Source organism: Psittacula echo, assembly GCF_963264785.1.
Source record: "Psittacula echo genome assembly, chromosome: 5".
In the NCBI taxonomy this organism is placed as follows: Eukaryota; Metazoa; Chordata; class Aves; order Psittaciformes; family Psittacidae; genus Psittacula; species Psittacula echo.
The window spans coordinates 37,185,165-37,197,624 of NC_137739.1; positions in this window are offsets into that span (position 1 = coordinate 37,185,165).

Consider the following 12,460-nt stretch of genomic DNA (forward strand, 5'->3'; position numbering starts at 1 on the left):
ACCCAACAGATATAAACCCAACAGATACAACTCCCATGGCTTCCAGCTTTCCCTGTCTTGACACAAGGCAGGGAGTAGGGAAGGAAAACCTAGATCTAGCACTGCTGTTTAAATCTAGCTGCAGCTATGCTTGGGAGAGCTCAGCAAGTGGCCAGAGTCCTTAGGAGCATTCACTGGGGGCTCTGCATGGAGATTATCCTTGCAAATATGGCACTGTCTTTGTCTGCAGAGCATGTTTTTGCTGGGTGACACACACCTGGATGAGAAAGCCACTGAGGTGCCTGCCTTTAGAGAGCTTAAATTCATCTAAAATTAAATGCAATGCCACTATTACTACCAAAATACCCCCCAAAAGGCTGGGTAGGACGTTGCATGCCCCCCATCCCATACTGCCAAATTGGATCTTGGGAGGTGGGAGAAAACTAGCTTCTCCCCCTGCAGCCACATCCTCTCCCCTCCAAAAGACTTCCCTAAAGACTGGAAACCTGTTGTGGTTTTGGATTTCTGAAATGACTCCTCTTAGCACCACTATGAGTGATTCCCCACTCCATCCCTACCTCTTACCTCTGCACCAGCTGCTTTAATCTACATAAGAGATAATTAGTGTGTTATGTAGGTGCTTTTCCTCTTTGTATTTCTCCGCCTTTAAGCAAGGCTGTCCTTAGGGATCAGAGGTTAGTTTCCCCCATGCACAGCTCAGCTCCCAAAGCCCTGGGTGCAGGCAGGTGCAGAGCATGTTAACACTCTCAAGAATGGAAGGAGGAAAAGGAGTGCTCCAGCACTTGGTAGTCTTGATTTATGGTGCAGGCTTGTAGGATGCTGCCATCATACTGAAACAATTCCAGCAGACTGAGTCTTGTAGCGAAGGAGGTGACAAAGAGAAGGAGCTTGCGGTTGCTGCATCCTCCCTGCCTGGTAGGACAGTGGGGAGGTTGCGCTAGCAGAGTTTGTAGAGCTTTTTGCCCTCTGCTGTTGGTTTAATGGCAGTGATAAGGGCGAGATGGTTGCAGACGGGTGCTCCCTGTCCTCCAAGCACAGCAGCTGAGTCTCACCCGGCTCTTTTTCATGCTGCTATGCAGGGAAGCTCCTGCAGCTGGAGCAGCAATGCCGTCATTCCATGGGGAAAGATCCAACGGGCTCCTCTGCATCCCCATGCCCTCTGGGTTTCAAAACCTGTTTTTCAAGCTTTACATTTCTTCTCTGAAGATACACCTGTCCTGCCTGATGCCGACTGGGAAGGAACCACCTGATGTAATTATGGACAAGTTTGGGGAAGGGAGGTGAGTGGCCTGGGAGCATTCATCAGATAAGAAACTAAACAAGCTCTCTGCTCAAGATTTTCTCAGGCTTGCTCAGGACAGCTGGGTGTAATTTGTGTGCAGGGTTATGATACAGCCAGGGGAATGTAAGGGGGTAAAAACGGACTGTGCAAGATGCTCTACGCTAGTGGTATCAGTGGATGCCCTCAAAGCCAGGCAGAGCTTGTGGTGTGATTAGTGGCAGTGCAGGTTCCCCACAGGGACAGTGGGTGGTGTATTGCACCCTAGTGATGCTCTGGTGGCTTTGCTTGCTCCTCTGATGGAGGGTAAGACCATGGCATGTGTCACATCCTTGTGGGAGAGATGCTCTGCCAGAAGCAGACCAGCAGTTGAGACCATGGTGGAACATACAAAGCTCTGGCCTGGCCATCCTGTCTCCTCTTTAGCATGAGGTCATGAAAAGGAAAACAGGGTCTCATCCATTCTTCTTACCAGAGGTGTTTATAGACTTTCTACCCCCATCCTTTGAGTCACTGCTGCCCGAGAAGCTCCTTTGGCTCTCAGAAACTTCAAGGAGAGTAAGAATAAGAGAGGGCCATGCCAGGGGACCATGGCTGGGACAGAGCCCTCTGCAGCCTATGCCAATAGAGTGCCAATGGCTCCTGTAGGATAGCTTTCTCCGTCTCTCTGCTATTTGGCTTTTCCTCTGAGGTTTTCTAAACACAGCTGGACATGGCAATCTAGGCTGGTGTGCAGGGAGCTTCTTCCTTTGCTTTGCCCAGAGCTTCTGTAGGGTTTTATGCTTCTTTAGACCTCCAGTTTCCAAACCTGACAGGTCATACTTGTTTGTGTGATGCCTTGGAAGAATCAGTATTTCAGAAGGTAGGTGCTATAGTAGCCCAGGCTGGGATTGGAGGAGAACCTGGAGGTGCTCACTGGAAATTGGTCCAGTACATGAAGAGTCTCATAGCGCAAGCAGGGAGTGCTAACAGCACAGAAATGCAGGGACTGTGTTGCATGAAGGTAAAATAAGTGATGCATTTAGCATTGAATTAAATTAAGAGCATCCCAGCAACCTATCTGGGGCTAGAAATCCTTCCGTTATTCTTTCTTTCTTTCCCACTCCTCTTATGCATTTTCCCATGTTGTTTACTGTGTGTGAAAAGCCCTCATGGTCCCTATTCGCCCACCCCAATGTATGCATGCATGACTTGTCTGCCTTCGTTTTATCTTTTTTTAAACCAAGCCTTCAGGTCTCTTGGGGCAGAGACCTTGTATTCTTCAGGAATATCTCTAGAGCCCTTGATGGTGCCATATCAGTTTGCAAAAGGGGCTCTCTGTGCAGCATTTCTGCATGCTGAGTTACGGGGAACATAATTTCTGAGCCTCTTGATGACTGGCAACAAGTCATTTGGTGACCAGAACGACAAGGCAACCTGTTCTGGTGTTGACATTAGCTCCCCTTTAAGGGAGAGAGGGCTGGACCAGATGAGCTCCTGAGGTCCCTTTCAACCTAAATTATTTCATGACTACTCCATAAATACCCACCATCCTGCTTCTCCCAGGCTTTTGTAAAATACCTGTTATTAGGCAGTGGTGGTGAGGGGATGTAAAACAAGGTGGACCACAGCTTTGATCGTGTATGGAAATTCCAATGACAGCATGACCCTGGCATCCTCCCCTCCACAGCACGTGTCCTCCAGCCCTGCTAATGATGCAGTACATCTTCCCAGTTCGTCTCTGCCGACCCAAGTTACTCATCCGGCGCATAGATGCGCGGTGTGCCCACATCCACCTCTTTTCATCTCGCCTTTTTTCTTCCTTTTAATAAGGGATTTAGTCCTTTGAGGAGCGCTGCTGTCTAAAGCACATGGTGATTCAGCTGACGCAGCAGAAGCTCTGGTAGAAATTTCAGTCTGTTTATTAGGTGGTTGCAGGGGTTTTTTTTTGTCAAGCAAGTCAAGCCCTTCCCACACATTAAACCTGCTTCTGCTTAAATCACACATCTCCCATTGAAATCCAGCCCCTCCTGGGTAATGCCAGGCAATCTTTGCTGCAGACAAAGAGGGTCCATCAGTCCATGGGGCGTGCTGTTGAAAAGAAGCAACCAAGAAGTATCCACAGCATCTGATTGTTTTTGCGTTGCCTCTAACAACCTTCGTTTCCAAGCTTGCGATGGCAGCCTGGTCCCCCTTGAGCTGTAGCTTGAGTGGAGTTATTCATGCCATCTTCATCTGCCTTGGCCGGCAGCCCTGCATGGGGAGAGGACAGGCACAGCCTGAGCCTCACTTGGCACTTGAGGCTGTTGAGTAGAGGGCTGGTGCCGAGAGGGTGCCAGCACTGCTGACTTGTGAGCTAGCCTCTGAAAAACCATGTTAACTGCTTTGCTGCTGTCAGTGGACCTTGCAGGCATGTCCCTGGCAGCTCTGCTGGCTCAGTGGGGCTAAGACCAGAAGCCAAGCAAGCCTGGATCTCCCCTTTACACCTTACTGGCTGCCCACCTCAGGAGCAGTTCTTCTGGTGGAAAGTCAACAGGACGCAGCAGGGCAGGAAGGTGACCCAGAGGGATGAGCCTCCAGCTGAAACTGAGCTGGAGCTCTCTGAATGATCCTGTGGGGTCGTGAAGGGACAAAACTGCCTCCTGTGCACCAGGAGGAGTTGACTGCTGCTGCAAAAAACCCCAGTGCAAATCTCTGACTGGGCAGAATCTCCCCAGACACATCCTTTTGTAAAGCACTTGCATTGTGCCATTAAAAATAGATCGGCGTGTTCTCTGCTTGCTTGCCGAATGCTGATGCCTGGTAATTCTGTGTCGTCCTTTCAATCCCTTCTGCTTTGAGCTTGACAGGCTCTTTGTCTGGCACCTGAGCAAGGTTCATTCAGCAGTAACTGATATAAAGATAAGCATGAGTTCCGTTGGAATATAGCAGGATGGGCAGGAAGGTCAGGAGGACTGAACTGATCTTAGCTGGGGGTCAGCCAGCAACCCTAAAGGGGCAAGGCTTGGTGTGATCACCCAATGCTTTCTGCTGCGTGATCAGAAGCAGGGATGAATCAGACCTGCTGGTGTGGAAATGAGTTGGAGGATGTTAAAGCTCTGGATGGATGTCATGATATATCTCTGGGGTTTTTTTTAAACTAGGGTTAATATATATATGTATATATATATATATATACACACATAGTGCTTCAACGTCTGCCTGGAGTTGGTGAGGGGAGTATTGCTGCTCATTTCCCCCCTTGAATGAGTTCATCTCGCTTCCCACCCACAATAGCAATGATAATACGGATTAAGAGAGAAGATTACAAAATGCTGCAATACTCAGCTCTCAGTAAAGACACTAGGCTGTAGGATTTCATATATGAAGAGCTATGGCATCTGACCAGCAACCTGTAGCTTGGCATGGTCAATGGGCAGCTGCTTGTCCAGGGCTGTGAGGATGGAGGAAGACCTCCAAAATGCTTTGTTTGACTTCCATGTCATCTCAGGTTAACAGAACAAAACCAGCTGGTTATGAATCACAGCCCTCAAGGGAAAAGGAAAGAGTGAGGCAGGAACATCAGCTTGGGTTTTGCTTCTCTTGTGAGTTTTTTCTAGATAAAGGTAGTCCTCCAAAACCAGGAGTTGGTGCATCCTCACTGGGGCTGTGGTAGGAGGTAGGGCCTGAGCTGACTACTGCTAATTCATCCCAATCCTGTGAGCAATTTGGCTATTGTGTGTGTATCGGAAATTCAGCAAGCCTTGAACTAGGTCAGAAGAGCCTTGCAAAATGTGTTTGCTGCCCTGGGGAGTGTCTCATCCCATGGAAAGCCAATGTAGCCCCTTGCATCTGAGTTGAATTCTGGATCTCCTAAGGAAGGCCAGAGTTTCATCAGGAGGTTTCAGAGTGGTGTAACTGTGGTGGACATTGGCCTCTGCTGGCTGGAAACCTGTGCTGGGATTTTCACTTGCACCTCAGTATGCGCTGGTTACCATCAGAAACTGTGTAAATCCTGCCAGGACACAGCAACGCTGTTCTTCAGAGAGGCCAGGGGTCCTATCTGTCATTTAAATATAGGACACTAATGACACTGTGCTTGGTGGGTGCCAGCAGACTGCCGCTGTGTTTGGTACTTGCTTCACCGGCCTTGGCCTCATCCGTGACTGTCCCTGGCACTGTACTGACATGGACAAGCTCATGTCTCTCAGGACTGTCCTTAAGCAGTGAAATGCTGGCGTATTTATCTGCATCCTCGAGGAATCACAGCTTAATCCTGTGCTTTCTTTTGATGAGCATGTAGGTGTTGCGGGAAAAGAGTGTGCAGATCCTGGAGACCCTTTCATAAATACCCAGCAGGTATTTATGGTGTCTGCTATCCTAGGACAAGAGAGCGGGACCAGCCCTGCAGAAGTATCTAACTGCATACCTTTCTGGGCTGCCTCTGTCTGCTCTTACTGCAAAAAGGCAAACAAGCTACTGGAGACTCCCAAGATAAGCTTCTGGGCTCATGGGGTCACGCAGCAAATGGTGGGGAGATCAGGCAGTGGGCAGCAAGGGCCATTGAAGCATCCGTAGGGCTAGACTTCCCTTCTCCAGTGTGACGTGTCCTCTGTGATATGTGCCAAGCTGCTCAAAGCTGAAGGTGCTTTCAGCTCCGAGATGAGACCCTGGCCAGCTCTTGGCTTGGCAAGATGAGGACAGAAACGGGATAGCATTGGTATTAGAAAGCAGTATGCTTGGGAGCTCCATCCTCAGTGTGGGCAAAAGCAGTGATTAAATGGCTGGCTGATCGTGGGTAACCTTTGGACTTAGCTTGTGTAGGCTTTAAAATGAAAGCTTGTGTTTATGCTGAAGGGGAAAACCATATAAATCATATTAAAAACACAAGTCTAAGGCAAGCAGATACTGGCCTTGTCATCAAGACTCTGGCTAAATTCCCTTCCCTGCTGTCCTCATTGACTTTTCCTGACCAGATCTCCAGACTGACCACCATGCAAATCCTTACATGCACCTGGATTGCTTTGGTGGAAGCAGGCTAGGAGACAATTGCATTTGTAGACATAGCCCATCCAAAGCTGCTGGCACAACACCAGGTGGTGGGAAGGAACGAGGGACCCTTCGCTTGGCTCAACTGGCCTCCAGAAGTGCTGATCTGCCTTGCAGCATAAGGGGTGCGTTGGAAAGGCTCCCTTGCAGCTGTGTACATTCTGTCCTCTTTCCTTTCATCCCTGTATTCCTGTCTGTGGCTTGAGCATGAGCAGCCCCTGAGCAGCCATGTACTAAGGCTGACCATCCCTATGCCACATGCCTCAGCACTGCATCCCTTGACTGGTGTGAATGCACTATCTGACACGTTTCTGAAGGACATCCTGGTCCTTCAGCAATGTCCTCTGGTGGAAAACATCTTCTGGACTGAGGGCTGCAGGTGCAGAGGGGAAATGGGAGTTCCAGGGTGGGAATTGGGCGCTGCTTGCAGGCATGCTGCTTCTTGCAGGGCTCCCCACCATGCTGCTTCCAGCCTACAGCAATTGAAAGGAGGCTGCTGCAGAAAAAAGGGGAGGAGAAAACAAATTAAGGAAAAATCATGAGGTCAGCAAGCATCTGAGCCTGAAACCCTGGCAAAGGTGCAGCAGCTGCCTCCTGATGGTGTGCTGTGGGAACAAGGGGAGGCTGCTGGGGGGGTCCTCTATCTGCCATGGGAAAACCCCTGTGGGTCTCGGGAAGTTAGAGCTGGGCTGCTTACCACATTGCCATCTCCCCAGATCTTCACACCGCTGCGGCTCGGGAGATGTCAGTCCTCCCATCCTTTAGATTCACTGGGGAAAGGTGGACAAGCAGAGTTTGTGTCTGGGTTAGTGGATGTGGTTAATGGTGTTTCCCAGCCTCATTTTATGGAGCAGAAGAAAGAAGACACTCAATTTTTTCCTTCGTCAAGCAGAAAAATCTTTTGTGCTGCCTTTTAAAGGGACCTTGAGTAGCTGCTAAGAAATCAGCAGCAGTTACATCACCTCCAAAGTGGCTATTGCAGGCACCTGACAGCTTTGTCCCACTGCCACTTTGGGGGATCATTAATGCTCCCAATTCCTTGCCCTTGGAGGAAGCCTGCATCTGTCTCTGGGGGGGAGAAGCTACTACACATTTTGTGATGCTGTGAGTGGCCGAAGAGGATCAATAGATGGGCTGCAGTACACAGCAGATGGGGTGGGGCAGGGGGGACACATCCTGGAGTTTTCTTGCCCCATCCCATTTGCTAATCTGGGTTTGTCAGCCCATGGAGAACCCGAGCATCTTTCTGGGGAGTGAGCTGAAGGCACTGCAGTAGCATTGCCTCGGGCTGGAGGCGCAGCCGTTGCCTGGCAGCTGAGGGTTTCCAGGGAAACCAGAGGTGCTAACTTGTTAATGAGTCCCGCGTTCCTGATTGCTGCTGCAAAATAATAATAATTAGTAATAGGCCCGTGATTTAGGAATCCCTCAAACAGCATGAGCCTGCCGAGGGGAGTTCGCTAAGTGCCAAAGCACTTGAAAGAGATGAGGGGATGGGGAGGGAAAAAAAGGTGGAGGGCTTGGAAAAAGTGCTGCGTTTTACATCCTAATAACTGTCTGGAGAGCTGGGGGCCGGTGGGGTCCTGCCAGCATCTCACTGGTAAGCCTAGGGCTGTGTCAAGGCTGACCCGAACGGACGGACGGATGGATGGATGGCTAGAGGAGCCCTGGCCAGGCAGCATCCTGCTGCAGGCTTCAGAGGACATGAATGTTTCCCCAGGAGGGCTGCAGATGGAAAAGCCAGCTCCCTTATCTCAGTGCTGCTGGGTAGAGATGGAGATGGCAGCTCTTCAGGAATGGCTGCTTTTGTGAGTTACTGGGGACAAATGAGCAGGCATTTCTCTGTGATGCTCTTATGCCTTGGCAAACTCAAGGTGGAGATGCCATCAGAAGAGCATGCTTCTGGGATGAGCACCACAGGGAGTGTGCCGTAGATCCAATCTCACTTACATGATGGAAACGTTTTCATGTGGTCAGAGCTACTTCCTGCAGCAAAGCTGGCCTGCCCAAGGCAGGGAGGGGAGATTCTCCTCAACTGGACCATGTGTGGAGGTTAGAGGAAGCTCTCCAGGACACAACTACTAGCTTGGTGTAAAGAGTAGACATGCCAGTTAGTGAGGTTTATGGTTGCTGCAGACATGCGGGGCTTCCAGTCGATGTCTCTGATACAGGAGAAACCAGATCTGCACCCTTGCCATACCACGTCTCTTAGGTGAGGACCTTGTGCAAGACAAGAAATTGAGGGAAGTGGCCTCCACCTTGGTGACCTGTGTTGAGCCAGCACAGGGATGAGTTCCCATGGTCTGCTGTGCCACACAGATAGATTCAGGCTGGGTGTGTTTCAGGTTTTCCTGCTCTCTTGGCTGGCCTGACCAGAAGAGGGTCACAGCCAGGCTGATCACTTGCCACACACATCTCTGTCATGCTTGTGACTCATGTGGCCACCACGCCTCACCTGGCACACACATCCATGGAAGTGACACCAGGGACACAGCCACAGTGAGAAGGAAGTTGGCCCAGCCTGAGTCCTAAGCTATGCCCATCTTACTGTCCCTCAGCTGCAGTGTGGCCTCTCCTGTTTGGCTGTCCCCATTCAGCTAAGCCATGTGCCCATCTTCTCATTACAGGCACTCTAGGGAGAGGTGGGATTAAAGGATTATGGTAATGTTCTTCAGGAACACTCAAGAAGATTAAGATGGCTATAATAAACTGATAAGAGAGGGACACAGCTATATTTCTGAAATCCTAATTTAGATTCCAGGTTAACCTTTTCCCCTGGTCTCGTGTCATCAATAGTGAGAAGAACGTCAGCAGTACTCCATGGCTATGCCTGTTCCCTCAGTTTTCCTTTTGACCCATCTGAGCAGAAGCAGAAAGACATCTTCCTTCTCTGGTGACCTTCCCAGGTATGGAGGCATTAGAGCTCATTCTTCTCAGAGACCATCTCACACACAGCCTGCAAGGTACTGTGAAGGTCTCATAGTCTCTGCTGGTATCTGGGGTGTCTGTTAGCTGGGGATGAACCCACCACCCCTTAGCTTGGCTTCAAAATGTCCTGTAGTTGCTGGCAGAGAAGTGGCTTATCTGCTTTTGACCTGGCTGGGCATGCTCTTTGAGAAGTCTTTGTGTCTTGGGTCTGCTGCCAAGGTTACTGCTCCCTACAACTGCACTCAGTCATCTCCATCTCCCATAAAGGCCACCAGAAAGAGAGGCAGAATGGACTTGTTTTGCCTTCCCCCACGTCTTTCAGGTAGAGCTGGGAGTGGGGCCTGGGTGATATGTCACATGTGTCTGCCACCAGGAGAAGACCTTTATCTAGTTGTTCTGCAGGTGGGTGGCTATTAGATAAGATGGGAAGCCTCCTTGTCTGCCTTCTCCAATCTCTTCCACCTAAACTCCTGGTCATCTGTTAGAACTTCATGCATGGAAGGCCTCTTCTGCTGGCTTACTCCTCTCAGAGCAGTTAAGTGATCAAGGATCTGTTATCTTTCCCAGACTTTTCTATTTGTATCTGAGACCTCCAAAGTTTACCCCTTGCTTGTTATCTGGAGAGTAGATACTACATTATCTCTGGAGGTACTCAGTGTGCCCCCTGTGTTGGATCACTCCTTCCTCCCACTTCAGTCTTTCACGCTCATCCCTCTGCTGTGGTATTATCCCCATCCTTTTTGTCTATTGACTCTCCGTTCCTTTTTTATTTCTTGGATGTAATTGGAAGAGCCGAGAAGAATTCGCAGCCTGGTGTCCTGATGGGGAAGGGATGCAGAAAGTGATTTGGGGAGTGGGGTGTGAAAGGAAGACGAAGGGAAAAAGCCGGCTAATCTGCATCCTTTCTGAGTGCCCTGGCTCTATAGCCAAGGTACAGCAGGGGGTCTTCTGGCAAGGCGGTAGCGACGTAATGAGGTGTGTCACATCGCAGCGGGAGCCCGCCTCGCTCCCCCTCAGACCCCCTAATTAGAACTGTTTCAGTTTTTAAGCCCCCCTGGAGGAGTGCCGGGGGAGGCGGGAGGAGCGGGGTCCCTGTGGCGGCGGGACCGCCGGCTGTCCGCCGAGGGGCAGCTGTAATTGGAGTCACCGCAAGGAGCCGCAGAGCCATACAAGCTTGCCGTGGGGCTGGGGACAGCGATGCCGTGGGGCTGCGCGGCTGCCAGAATCCTTTGTGCCGGGAGGGGCCGTCACTAGTGCGGCTTTTAGGAGATTGCCCCCCCTCCACCTCTAATTTGAATTAATGCATTGGCAGAGGCAGCCTGCATGTGATATAGGGGCAGGGGAGGATTGCACATCCTAATGTGGCCTCATACTGGGAGCTTAGATCCAGAGGCCTGGGACATGTACCCTCTGCTTTGGGAGGCAGGTCTGGTAGCCCAGGGAAGTTGGGGCTGTTAATAGTGGAGTCATGAGCCAGAGCAAACGCTGGAACCCTCATCCTCATATTCTGTGGCTTTCCATGCCTTTCCTGTGAGCTGGCCGTGCCCTCCAGGTTTGGTGGCTGGTGACTGAGATCCCTGCAATTTCACCCAGTAGTGAAAAGACAAGGACCCATTTCTCTTTTGCGTCTTGAGCTATCATTGCAGTAGGTGCCCACACCACAGGCGCTTTGGCTGTGGGAGCTTCCAAGAACTGGTGGCTCACTGGGATCAGTGTGACGCATAAGCCTCCTCTAGTCCATGGGCTAAATCCTGGTCCTGTAGAAGTCAATGAAAATCTTTACAATGGTCTTTCCAGGCATGGCATTCATAGTCCTCCTAATTCAGATGCATTAAAGCTTCTCAGAACAGCTTGTGGGTTCTCTCTAAAACACCGTCTGGCAGGAACAAGAGGAGCCTGGTAGTAGCCAGGGCTTATTTTCTGAATGACTGCAGCAGCATTAAAACCTAATGCCATTGAAGCATGACTGCAATGATGTGTGCCATTAAAACCTTAGAAGACATCCTGAGCTGAATGCCCCCCACCTGCCTATTTTTCTTGCAGACCCCATTGGCTGGGCATGAAGGAACCTTGTTCTTCTGGTGGCACTTTAGAGAGAACCAGGCTTGACCCTCCTCAGCTCCTAAAATCAGCCCAGATATGTACCCCTGTAAACGAACCCCCTTTCAAAGTCTGTGCAAGTTTGATGCTGGAAAGCAGTAGTCACGTCGGGGCCATTTCGGTCCAAGTACAGCTTCCCATGGCCTCTGCCCTAATGCCTGTCCTGTTTCTTGAAGGCAGGAGTGAAGGTCAGCTCAACTTCTTGGCTTCTGAGAGAGGTCATTTTCTCTTGACTTGCCAGGAGGCAAGCTGGCAAGATACCCATGAGCAGGCTCTGATTAAAAGGCAGATGGAAATCCACTGTAAAATGATGGATGTGAGTGAGCAAACCTGATTTGGTGGTGTGTTTGATGGGCCCTGAACTAGCTATTACCATGCAGAAGCAAAACCTTAGAGCTGAGCTAAGCTACTTCTGTGAAACCATTAGGTCTGTGCTTGGCAGAGGTCAGGAAAACGAAATTGAGTGCAAGGAGCTATTGGGCTGGGAGCAGGGAAAGGAGGAGATGTCTTGCCTTGTGGAGGTCCCTCATGCCTGCCTTTCAAACATGGCATGTCAGGGCTGGCCAAGGTTGTCAAAGATATCTGTGCAGCAGGAGGCTCTGTAGATGCTCTGACCTAAAAGGGTCCTAAACAAGATCTAAATGTGTTGAGAACCGTGGGGAAGGTGATTAGGGAATGGGCATATGTGGCCTCTTCCAGTGCAAGTAGTAAGGGTCACCCAGAGAAACCACTGGTTAGCAGATTTGGAGCAAACCAGGGGAAGGACTTCTTCGTCATAGCTGGCAAACCATTCCGCTACCTGCCGCTGGCCACTGTGCCTGTTAAAGTTGACATGGCTTCATAAAGCTGTTAGACAAATTCATGGAAGAAAGTTCCACTGAGGACTATTAAATACAAAGAAAAAACCTCTGGCTTGGGCAGCTCTGAAGCCACAGATGCCCTCAGGCTTTGAGAACATACCTAGAAAGTGTGGCTTGTTGCACTGTTACACTCTTCTGAGGGTATCTTCTGAAGGCCAAGCCCTTGGGGACTTGGCCCAAGATGACTGTCACATCCTGCCCAGCTGACCAGTTGTCTTCTCCTTTCCTCTCTTTCCAGGTTCAGCACAATGAGTTGGCATCCTGGGTGTTAGCAGTGTGAGGAGACCAG